This window comes from Globicephala melas, chromosome 5, assembly GCF_963455315.2.
Source record: "Globicephala melas chromosome 5, mGloMel1.2, whole genome shotgun sequence".
Classification (NCBI taxonomy): domain Eukaryota; kingdom Metazoa; phylum Chordata; class Mammalia; order Artiodactyla; family Delphinidae; genus Globicephala; species Globicephala melas.
The window spans coordinates 52863106-52875724 of NC_083318.1; positions in this window are offsets into that span (position 1 = coordinate 52863106).

The following is a 12619-nucleotide window of genomic DNA, read 5'->3' on the forward strand; positions in this document are numbered from 1 at the left end:
GAATGTAAAGTGCTGGCATATAGGAAGTGCTTAATAAAAGTGAGCTATTATTCCCTAACTCTACGTTAGGCCTAGGAAACTACAGTTTCCTGGACCCTCTTATATGAAGACTCATGGGTCTGAGGAAAGGCCCAGGAATCTGTATTTTGAATATGCTCTCCAAGGGTTTCTGCTGGGCAACCAGGTTTGGAGACCAGGGTCTCACGACCTCATGCAGAAGTGTCCCCAGCCCCTACAGTGGACGCCAGTAATATTCTCAACCCAGAGGTCCTCATTAGGAATCGGATGAGATGCCTAACAGACCAATGGATGCCTAACAGAAGTACAGAGCTGCGTACTTCCCCTCAAACTGCTCCTACCTCGCCCACACCTCCCAGATCACAGCCTTATCCACACAGTCGCTCAGGCCTCGAGCTTGTGCTCTCTCTCCCCTTCCCCGCCTCCTACCCCAACAAGTCCCATCACAGCCTCTCCTCCTGACCTCCCCCTTACCTGATCTGTCTCCCGTCTTTCCCTTGTGCTCCACTGCTGACGCCCATGCACAGGCAGAGAGAGCTCTATAAAGATTAAATCAGGTCCCCGGGCCCCCTGCTCCCAAGGCCTGCCTCTCTCCTCTCTCCTTGCTGCCCTGCTCTAGACTTCAGCCACAGCCACCCCTCTCTCCTGTGCACATGCTAAACTTGTGCCTCACTCCCGGCCTTGGCACTGGCTCTTACCTGTGCCTGGAACCTGTGCTCCCTGCCACTCACCCCCCGGCCTTCCCGCAGCTGCTTTCTCCTCATCCAAGTCTCTGCTTGCAGGCCATCTCTTCAGAGAGGTTTGCTCTGACCGTCACAGCAAAGGGACTAACTCTGTGAGGTTTGGCAGGTCACTCAGCTTTTCTGGAACTCAGTTTCCTCATCTGTAAAATGGGGATAATATTAGCACCTGCCCCTTAGGGTTGCTATGAAGATTCTATGAGTTTAAATGTAAAATTAATTAATTTTTTTTCCTGTTTTATTAAGATATAGTTGACATATAACATGGTATTAGTTTAAGGTGTACAACATAATGATTTGATATATGTATCTATTACAAAGTGTTTACCACAGTAAGTTTAGTTCACATCCGTCACCTCACATTGTTACAATTTTTTTCTTGTGATAAGAACTTTTACTCTCTCAGCAACTTTCAAATGTACAATACAGTGTTGTTAACTATAGTCACCTTGCTGTATATTCCGTCCCCAGAACTTATTTATCTTATAACTGGAATTTTATACCTTTTGACCACCTTTACCCATTCCCTCCACTCCCGCACACCCCACTGCTGGCAACCACCAATCTGTTCTCTGTAGTTATTTATTTATTTATTTATATTGATGTATAGTTGATTTACAATATTGTGTTAGTTTCAGGTGTACAGCGGAATGATCCAGTTATACATATACATGTACATATCTATACTGTACGTATCTATATTCTTTTAAAAAATTCTTTTCCATTATACTTTATTGCAAGATATTGAATACAGTTCCCTGTGCTATACATAGTAGAGAAATCCTTTTTTATTTTATATTTATTTTATATATAGTGGTGTGCATCTGTTAATCCCATACTCCCAATTTATCCCTCCTCTACCCCTCCCCTGCTTCCCTTTTGGTAACCATAATTATTTTCTATGTCTGTGAACCTCTTTCTGTCTTGTAAATAAGTTCATTTGTACTATTTTTTAGATTCCACATATAAGTGAGATCATACAGTATTTGTCTGTCTCTGTCTGACATTTCATTTAGCATAATGCCTTCAAGTTCCATCCATGTTGTCACAAATGACAGGATTCTCCTCTTTTTTATGGCTCAATAATATTATATATAATAATATAATATTTTATAGAAATAAATAAAATAATATATAATATTTTATAGAAATATGTTATATAAATAAATAAATATTATATATCTTACATTTTCTTTATCTATTCATCCATCTATGGAAAATGTACATTGTTTAAAACAGTGCCAGGCACTTAGTGCTCAAGGTGTTAGATCATATTTGTCTCATTGAATTACAATAATTTACTTATGTGCCTATTTCATCTGCAGATTGTGAGAATATGGGGGATCTTACTCATCTTAATATTCAGGCCAACTGGCAGGGTGTCTGGCATAAAGAAGATATCTCTACTGGGTTGAATAATAGACCCCAAAATTCATGTCCACACAGAACCTCAGAACATGACCTTATTTGGAAACAGTCTTTGCAGGTGCAATTAGGTGAGGTCATACTGGATTAGGGCAGGCCCTAAAGCCAATGACGTATAAGTTCACATGGTCCTTATAAGAGGCCATGTGAAGATACATACAGGCACAGACACAGACACAGACACAGAGGGAAGAAAGCCATGTGATGACAGAGGCAGAGGTTGGACTGATGCAACTTGAAGCCAAGGAACACCAGAGATTGCCAGCAAGTTCCGGAAACCAGGAAGAGGCAAGGAAGGATCGTCCCCCAGAGCCGTTGGAGAGAGCGTGGCCCTGCTGACACCTGGATTTCGGACTTCTATCTTCCGGAATTGTGAGAGAAATTTCTGTTGTTTTAAGCCACCCAATTTGTACTTTGTTATGGCAAAGTACAAATGAATACAACAGCCAGTAGCTGCTGTCAGAGAGACAGAATAATTCAAAGACACACTGTTCAGATTCTCCCAGCACACTGACTCCCAAGAGAAGGCAAACACTACTCTTCTCCTTTTCCCGCTAACATTACCAGGGAGCTCTTCGGGGTGCTGGCAGACAGGGTCCCCTTGGGATATACAGGTGGGGACCCAGAGTCCTTCCCACCTTCGATTTGGAGGTAGGGAGACCAGTAACGGGCTTGCATCAGCCAAGGTCAGCCCAACATAAACCAAGCCGCCATCTGTCATCAAGACAATGGCCTCTGTTCAAGGTGGGAGGAAGGTCTTCCACGGCAAAAGCGGCTAAAACCCATCCATTGGTTCGGCGACACCGAGTGCGTACCCACCCACCGACGCGTGCCAGGTACTGAGCCTGACTCTGGGCTCCCACAACCACTGCTCTGCCCTCGCTTGGGAAACCTCTCACTTCCTCTCTGAATCTTGACTATTTATATACACTGAGCTGCCTCATTTTCCCAAGGGGGTCATTTGGCAAAGATAAAAATGGCTCGGCAAAACCACAGACCAAAATACGTTTCTGATGAGAACCGCCCACCCATCAATGTGCCACTTGCGGGTTGAGTTCATTCTCTCCCATCCACGGGGGACATTATCAGTTCGCCCAGGACACAGCACGTAGCCCCGGTCGGTTTCTCTCTCTCTGGATCTTTGGCCTTTTAAGGTCAATCCCTATATTCTCTAGGCCAGGTCATAGGTTGAGACATAACTACAGACTATATCAGGTTGATAGGACAATGGAGACTAATTAAAATAATGACAGCTGGTCCTACTGAGGGCTTACTCTGTACCAGGCACCGTGAACTCTATTTAATGTTCATCATACCCCACAGGGGTAAGGACTACTATTAACCCTGCTTTGGTGATGGGGAAATTGAGGCATGAGGAGGTTGAATAACTTATCCAGAGTTACACAGTGAATAAGGGACAAGTGACAAGCCAGAGTGTGATGATGGTGGTCTGGCCCCAGAGCCCAGGCTCCCAGCCACTGCTGATAGCAGAGCTGAAGGACCCATTTTTGCAAGAAGCATATTATACTATCATTGAGGACCCAAAAATGATTTCTCTGAGGACTTACCTTGTTTGTGTTTCTAAAAATAACCAGTATCGACTTTCTTAGCAATAATCCACTAGAAACCTTTATTGAAACATAGAAGAATATCGAATTTGGAGTCAGTGAGACATAGACTTCATTCCTGCCTCTGGCCTCACTAGATATGTAACCTTGAGCAAGTTACTCAGTCTCTCTGGATCCTGGTTTCTCCACCTGTAAAGTGATGGCATTTACAAGTTGCCTGGCACATGGTAGGTATTCAGCATTTTAGTTCTGTCAGCTCCCTCTGCCTAAGTAGATTTTACATGAAATTCCACAGTTAAGGTGGTACGATATACCCACTGTCTTAGTCCTTTCCAGCCTCTATAACAGAATACCATAGACTGAGTGGCTTAATAACAGCAGAAAGATATTTCTCACAGGAGGCTGGGAAGTTCATGATCAAGGTGCCAGCAGATTGGGTGTCTAGTGTGAGGCTGCTTCCTGGCCCTGTATCCTCACACGGCAGAAGGGAGAACCCCAGTCTCTTCAGACCCTTATAAGGGCACTATTCCCATTCTTGAGGGCTCTGCCCTCATGACCTAATCACCTCCCAGAAGCCCCACCTCCTAACACCATCTCCTTAAGGGTTAGAATTTCAGCACATGAATTTTGTGGGGGGATGCAAACATCCCATCTATAGAACTACCTTAGGTCACATCTAATCTAAGCGAGATCATTATTAAACTAAGATATTTGAAGCTAAAAGGGACCTCCAGGAATCAAGAAGTTTGGTTACTGATTCTGAGCACCAGCTAAACAATTATAGAAGTGTTTAGTAAACACTCAGAATATGGTCATTGCTGAGCACCAATAACCTTATTTTCTGGGAGGACATAGTGTACTGGGATGAATGCTGGACTTTGAAGCAAAAGAGAAGATTTAGATTCCTGGCTCAATAGGGAATGAGTGTTGATACCTGCTCTGCCTCGCTGACCCAGTTATTTTGAGGCAAAAGGAATCTGGGGTCAATGTAAAGTAACTGTAACTATAAAGAGCTCACAAATATAAGGCATTGTTGGGTAAAGCTGTGTTTGTCATGAAATGGTGAGTTTTCCAGCAGCATGGATGCCATTCTGAACAGTGCAGGTTACGTGCTACATCCTGGTGGGATACAGGTGTGCTGGATGTTCTCTATTTGCCCCGCACGCGGACTGTGCTCTCCACTCTTCTCCTTGCTCTGTGCCCCTGGAGACCCTTCCTCTGGGACCTACCACATCACTGGGGCTTCCTTGTCCTCTGGCTGGGGGACTGGGCGAGAGAGGGGACACGGAGCTTCGGTCTTCAGCTCCCTGCCTAGCAAGCAGGGCAGGGCTGCAATTCTCTACGGAAGACCACACTCCCCTTGGACAACCACCTTCCCTGGGCTCTAGCTCTCCATGTCTCCCACCAAGAAGATTCTTGGGTTAAGAAGGACTGTTTAGGGGAGTAGGGAGATGCGCCAGGAAAGGGAAGGCGGCGATACAGGGAGCACTACTGAGCTGCTCGGCTCAGACCTCGGCGAAACAGTGTCTAGGCACCTCCACGTTGTCCCGCCTGAAGGGTGGGGAGGCCAGGGTCCCCCTTCCGGTCCCGGAGCGCTAAGCGGCTGCGCACGGACGCTGGCCTCGCCTGCCCACACCTCCGCCCCCATCGTCCTTCCATGCAGTTCTCTTGGCTCACCCCCTGGGCGTGCCTTCTCTTCCCTGCCTGACTCCAAAACTCGCCATGTTTTTCCAACTCGTTCTATCTGCATAACCAGAGGGCGCGGATGCTCGGATCCCTCAGGTTCCGAGGACAGCTTCTTCGCACGCCTGCGGCTCTGCCTGCGGGCTTCTCGGGCTGCAGGCTCCGCTGGCGCTCGCACCGGGACCCACAGTGTCGCGAGCCAAAGCCCCTGGGAGCTGCCCTCCAGCAACGACGCGGGAGCCGATGGACAGTGCCCCCCCCCCACCCCGGCGTCCTCGCCCCTCGAGTGGAATAACTCCGAAGCACGCTCTGCAGTTTTCCAGGGGTCTGAGCCGGGCTGATCAGGGCAGTAACTGCTCATCGGGGCCGCCTTCCCTTTCCCGGCCCACTTTCCCAACCTTTAACAGTCTCTTGGGATCGTCGCCCAGCGAAGCTGCTGGCACTTGAACCTTTGCCTCAGAGTCTGCTTCTGTGAGAACTCAACCTAGGACCCCAGGTAATCAGGGGTCCTGATTAATCCTGACCTCTGGCATCATCGAGAGCCTTCTCTACCCAGGTCACTTACCAGCCACTATGGACGGAACTGTCTAAATTCCATAGCGAGGTTGCTAAGATCCTCTCCATCAGACCCCAGCTTCACCTTTCCCCAATCCTTTCTCCACCCCACCCTCCTGGTGACTCCCACATACCAGCTACCTGTCAGTTATGTGGGGCTCTTGGAATATATTCCAATCCTCAAGCCTCTGGCCCGGTGCCATGCTGGTCTCTCTGCCAGGCACGTCCTTCGCTACCGTTTGTCTCCCTCCCACTTGGCTGTGAGGTTGCCGGCTTCCTTGGCCACCCCGACAAGCAAGCACCCAAGCTGGGTGACCTGTCCCTCTTCTGTGCTCCCAGACCACTCCGTCCTCGTACTGCCTGTTTTCTTTCACTAGACTGTAAGCTCCAGCACGCAGGAACTCTATCTTACGTATCTCCAACTTCTCAAGCCTAGCACCATACCTAGGCAGAATAGGTTTTGAAAAAATGCTTGATGACTTAATGGGGGGGGGGGAGTACTAAATGAACAAAGCTTTTAATTTTGAAAAGGGAATAAGACAGTTCTTCCAATACAAGGTGGGATATGGTGAGAGTCATGAGGAAAGTCTAAACCACTTTGTGGGCAGCCAGTGTAGAGACAAGGCAGCCATGACTTCCTTGTAAAAGAGATGCACTTTGGCTTTGAAAGTCATCAAGGATGGTGATAGTTGGGCGCTGGAATTGAAGAGGAGGTGTTCTAGAGAGAGAGAACGGTGAGCACAAATGTCCTGAGGAATGATCCAGGCCAGCAGAGTGCAGAGCACCCAGGAGAGCTTTTGGGGGGAGGCGGTGAGGAAGGGGCCGATGGTGGTGCTTCCTCCGACCATGTAGACACCATCGCAAAATGTGTGATTTTACTTATTGTTTCATATACTGACCCTCCCCCGGCACTGCCATCTTTCCTTCCTTCCTTAGCTTCCTCTGTTAGTGGGTGAGGCTTCCTGTTAAGTTGTTCTGAGAACTGTGGTTTTCAGAGCTCCAGAGACCAGGAATGCCTGCCAGCAACATTACCACTAAAGATCCCCACTGAATTCCAAGAAATGATGCCTCACCCTGCTAACCTGGGCACTTCAGGGAGTGCCAGCCATCGAGGGGGATAAGCTGTTCTCCTCACTGTGGGGTCCCCTCCTTGACAGAGTATTCAAGGGCGCTCAGGAAGAGTCCTGCACCGCTCCGCTTCTTGCCACAAAGCCAATTTGTAATGACCAGGATTCTTGCTATTTAAGGGAATCCTGCTGTGACTCATTTCCAGGACAGAGACTCTCTTGTGAAGTGGATCACCATTCTCTTCTATTTTTTAATTAATAATTTGAAAAACCTATATCAGGTAAATTTCCATTTTTCTAGAGTCCAGACAATATATGTATATATAAATAACTACACAGTAACAGAAAGACTATAAAGGACAATCAATCAGCATTCATAATAATGACAAAATGCTACCAACTCCTAGGATGACTTCTGAAAATTTAACTGCTGGTTAATAATTTCTTACCCACAGTTCCAAAAATCATTGGATAGCAAAAATTGACCCGAACTAATGAGAAGTTATTTATATTCATTTATCTCACTTAAAGTAAATATTCATGCCTTTTGCTTCAGATACACGAATATATTTTATTACAGGGTGCTGCCCTAGACCCCGCTGGGGGCATTATATAATATATAGTTCTTGAGAGTAAAAATATTCTCAATTCCGGAACACCTCTGGCCCAAAGGGTTCCAGATAAGGGATTATGAGCCTGAGCTCATGTAAATTGTATTCATCTTTATTTTAGTGTTAGTGAGAAATGGAATATTTCCTGCCATATCAGTAAACAAAGGATGTCACAGTCATCAGCAATTGCAGCCGGTGGTGAGCTGGTGAGCCCTGAGGGAACTCAGGATGGAAAGAATACCTGCCATCTAGCAGCCATCAGATTGCAGCCACTCCCTACAGTGAGCCCTGAGGAAACTCAGGATGTGAAAACACAGGATACTGGCCCCAGATAGGTGAGGTGCATATCAAAGGACCGATTTCAGTGAGCCCAGACTCTTTCATCTTCCCATACATAGAAAAGCACTAAATTCCTTAACTTGGGATATCTGGTTTTCTTTAATTAACAATACTCCTTTGACATTCAGAATACCTGCCCTTTGTTGCAAAACTTCTATATAACCTGGCTTCCTCCCTCACCTCCTCCTAGCAGATGTCCTAGGGTTACTTGAGATGCTGCCTCCCGGACTTGAAGTCCTAAAAACTCCTGCCAAATAAAACATAATTCTCAACTGTTAGGCTGTGAATATGTTTTTCGTTGACATTAGACATTTTTTAGGGTATTTCAACGTTGTGACGTTGAAGTGCTTGCTATTCCCTTTTCATTGCCTGCCGCCCTCCTGTCGCCTCCTGGATCCATACTTCACGCCCGGCTCTCTGTCCCAGGTGGTCACCCACATGGACGGCCTCATTCTGGCTGACCCTCTGGGTGGCCAGTGTCAGGCGCTGGCTGGAGAACCAGATGAGAGGGAAGTTGGGGTGTCTCCTCCCCACTGCACCCTGCTTCGGTGCCCGTTGCTGGCACTACCTGCCTCCCTCCCCATGTCAGCTCCTGCCAGGTAGCCCAATTCCCATTCACAGCTCCAACCACTAAATCCCTCCCTCCTTCAGCTCTTAAGGGTAGTATCTGCTCCCCAATCTTGCAGGAGGTAGATGTACCCACCTCCGTGTTTGTTCTCTGTATCCTGCCCACACCTCATAAGCGGCTCGTTTGTTAGAGTTTCTCCATTTGAACCATCTGGAGTGAATGCTGTTTCCTGCTGTACCCCAACCAATACGCTGACAAATCAGAGAGTCCCTGTAATGCCCTGTAAAATGCACTGAGCTTGAATCAAGAGGCTTGAGTTTCAGGATTGGCTGATTTTGCTGAAGAGTGAAGAGTCACTTCACTCTTCTCCTCCTTAGTTTTCCTACCTTAAAAGGGGGCTGATATACCTATTTCAGAGTGTGCCTTGATAATAAAACAAATCAATGTATGTAGAAATGTCCAGGAAACTACAGAAAACTAAGAATTCGAGAACGCTTAGAAAACTGGAATATTCAATTATTCCGAATAGCCTATTCTCCCAAATCTTCTGGAGAAGAATGTTTGCTTTGTGTCTTAGTCAGTTCAGGCTGCTATAACAAAAACAACATGGGTGGCTTAACCAGCAAACATCTTGGGACGTCCAATATCAAGTCTCAGGCAGTGTCTGGTGAGGAGGCCCTTCCTGGTTTGCAGATGGAGATAGCCGTCTTCTCCTTGTATCCCCACCTGGTGGAAGAGAGATCCCATGTCTCCTCCTCTTTCCATAAAGGCATTAATCCCATCATGAGGGCCCCTCCCTCATGATCTCATCTTACTCCAACCATCCTCCAAGGCCCCACCACCTACTATCATCCCACTGGGGTTAGGGCTTCAAAATATAAATTTTGGGGGGACTCAAACATTTAGTTCATGACACTTTGTTAAAGCAAAGTATACCTATGCTGAGACCAGAGGTGACTAGAAAAAGGAAAGCCCCCAGCCTTCCCTATCTCTTTCCTAGGTGTCCACCTTCTTTGCTGCCTGAACTTAATTTTTGTCATCCAACTTCAGTGAGTGTCTTAGCCAGAAGCTTGTGTGTTTTAACCTGACAGGGCTCAATCTACATTTTCTTTTCCATCTTCTCCCATTTTGTAATCGTTTGGGCTCCATTTTTATGATCTTCAATATTCTGTCCTGTTTTGAGGGCTTCTCTATCTGCTTTAAAGTCACATATTTCCGTAGAGTGTAAAGTAATAATTTTTAGTAAGGACTCTATCATTCACTGAAATTCTCTTCACTGCCTCAAGCCAACACTATCTCAGACAAGAATCTCCTGTGGATGGTTTTTATCAATAAGAAATTGTTGCTTTGGCTTTAGAAAAATCTAGATCAGTTTTCTTGTGTGGCCAAAATTCAACAGAAAGTTATTCTACTCTCTATTTGACTTTAATCATATAGACGTGGCCTAAAAATTTGATCTTTTCCAGTAGCTGGTCATTCCAACACTACATGGGTGTTCCCCATAAAAGGGAACAATCAACAAGATTAAGTTACTTTGAGTTCTTAATTGGTTTGCCAGAACTTCCTCTTCCTATCACGAAATGTAGCCTGAGCAGCACATTAAATTTTGCCTAATTCTGCCTGGAGCTTTAGCAAACAAGATGCATTCTGGAAATAAAAGAGACTTCACATGTAAATGACCAGTTAATACTTTTAACCTCCCAATAACCCTTATTATTTATCTTTACCAAATCTACTGCCAAAACAGCTTTGAGAATTGTTCAAATTCGTTTGATCCCTGGAGTTTTGTTGTACCAAATATTTGCTAGAAATAAAGAGGACATTCTTACAGGACTTGGCAATACTTTGAGATGCAAAGATTTTGATCATGCTAATTATGATAATTGTATTTAATTGCTGTGACTTGGTATAATTTTCCTTCTTGATAATTTATAATTATACTCAAAAAACAAACAAAAAACCAGAATTACTCTCTTTTAGGTCATGATACCTCTGTAGTGTGTGTGGTAGCCCAAATGGGGAAGCCCTACACATTCCTAGGTTCTGGGGCAGGAATGCCCTGATCCCCCCACACCTGCTGTACCCCTCAGGGCCTACAGAGTAGATGAATGTTGCCTATGTATGACTTAAACAGAAGTCCAGTTCAGCAGAGCTCTCCCCACGGGCCTTTTTTATCAAGGGTCAGCAAACTTTTTCTATAAGGGCCAGGTAGTAAATATGGTAGGCTTTGAGGGCTATGCGGTCTCTGCTGCATCTTGTCAATTCTGCCGTTACAGTGTGAAAATAGTCAGAAATAATAGGCAAGCAAATGGGTATAGCTGTGTTCCAATAAAACTTTATTTACAAAAATAGGTGTTCGGCTAGATTTGACCCAGGGGCTTGTAGCTTGCCATCCCCCGCTTTACTTTACCTCAGAGCATTTGCTATATTGTACTGTAATTTCCTGAAACTTGTCTGTCTCCTCCATAAACCCATGCACTTCTAATGCAGATTCTCCCCTGTTAAACATTTTCAAAAATAAAGACCAACTATTGGGCAACCCATCATAAAAGTAATTGATTCAGGCAAGAGTCATCAGTGGATACTAAAACGAGTGAGAGAGTTTAATGAGAAACAAGATATTTACATAGTCTCTAAGTATCTCTCCACAACATACTTATTAATTACAAAGGAGAAAGTAGTAATTTTACAGCAGAGAAACTGAGCAGAAACCCCCTCAATCAAGTGATCAAAGTTAAGATACCTTGTCATGGGATAAATCAACACCATACGTCTCACTTCTGTGGGATTCCTGCCAAAAATAAATAATCCAAGTCCAGTTGTGTGAAAACATCAAAGAAACCCATACTGAGGGACATTCTGCACAATATTTGGACTATACTCTTCTAAATATCAGCGCCACGAAAGACAGAGACTGAGGACTGGTCCAGATTGAAGAATCGAAAAGAAACATGACAAGTGAAGGCACCATATGATCCAGGATTTTCTTTTTATAAAGAAAAATCGGGCATTATTGGGAAGATTGACAAAATCTGAAAAAGGTCTGCAGATTGAATAGTATTTTGCATCAAAATTGATTTCCAGATTTTGATAATTGTACAGTGGTTATGTCTTTGATTTTCGTAAATACACACTGAAGTATTTACAGGCAAAAGGGCATCACAGCTGCAACTAGAGTGATCAGTTGTCCCAGTTTGCCTGGTACAGAAGGAGCTCTCAGATGTAGGACTTTTAATATTAAAATCAGCAAAGGCCCAGGCAAGTTGGGAGGATTTGGTCACCCCAGCTGCAATTGACTCTCAAAAGGTTCAGAACAAAAATGTGTATGTGTGTGTGTCTTGGTGTCTGGTTGTGTCTATGTGTATGTGTCTGTGTGTATGTACATATGTAAGAAAAATGTGGTAAATGTTAACATTTGGGGGATGTGAGTGAAGAACCTTTGTACTATTCTTGCCACTTTTCGATGTCTGAAATTATAGCAAAATAAAAAAGTTGAAAGGAAATAAAGTCCAACTCAGTTTGAAGAAATGTCCTCCTCGGTAGATTCAAATGTGTCTTTGGTGTCATAGTAATAAGTACAGTGGCCCAACATAGGAACCACAGTGATCTGAGTCTCTGGGTTGTGCGGTGTTACTCAAAGAGCGGCCCCCTTGACTTCAGGGGAGGGGAAGCCCTGCAGCACACCAGCTGGATCACTGGAAGCCCGTGTTAGATACCGTGCTTTTAGACCCAAGGGTTAGAGGCGAGTCAGAAAATAACTGAAAGTCAGTTATTGTTTCATCATCGATTCTATGCTGAGCACAATGTTACAGACTTTCTTTCAGGTACACTCTCTCAGTCTGCAGAACAACCTTGGGGGAGACTGTTAGAAACCTCATTCTACAGACGAAGGGAACTTGATTAATGGAACACAGCTACAAGTGGCCAAGGAGGGATCCAAAATCAGGTCCAAATAATGAAAGACAACACAAATGCCTAACAGTGGGGGTGGGAGAGTGGGGTGGCAGTTAAACACTGTATGCTGATCCCTACTGGGGAATAGGAA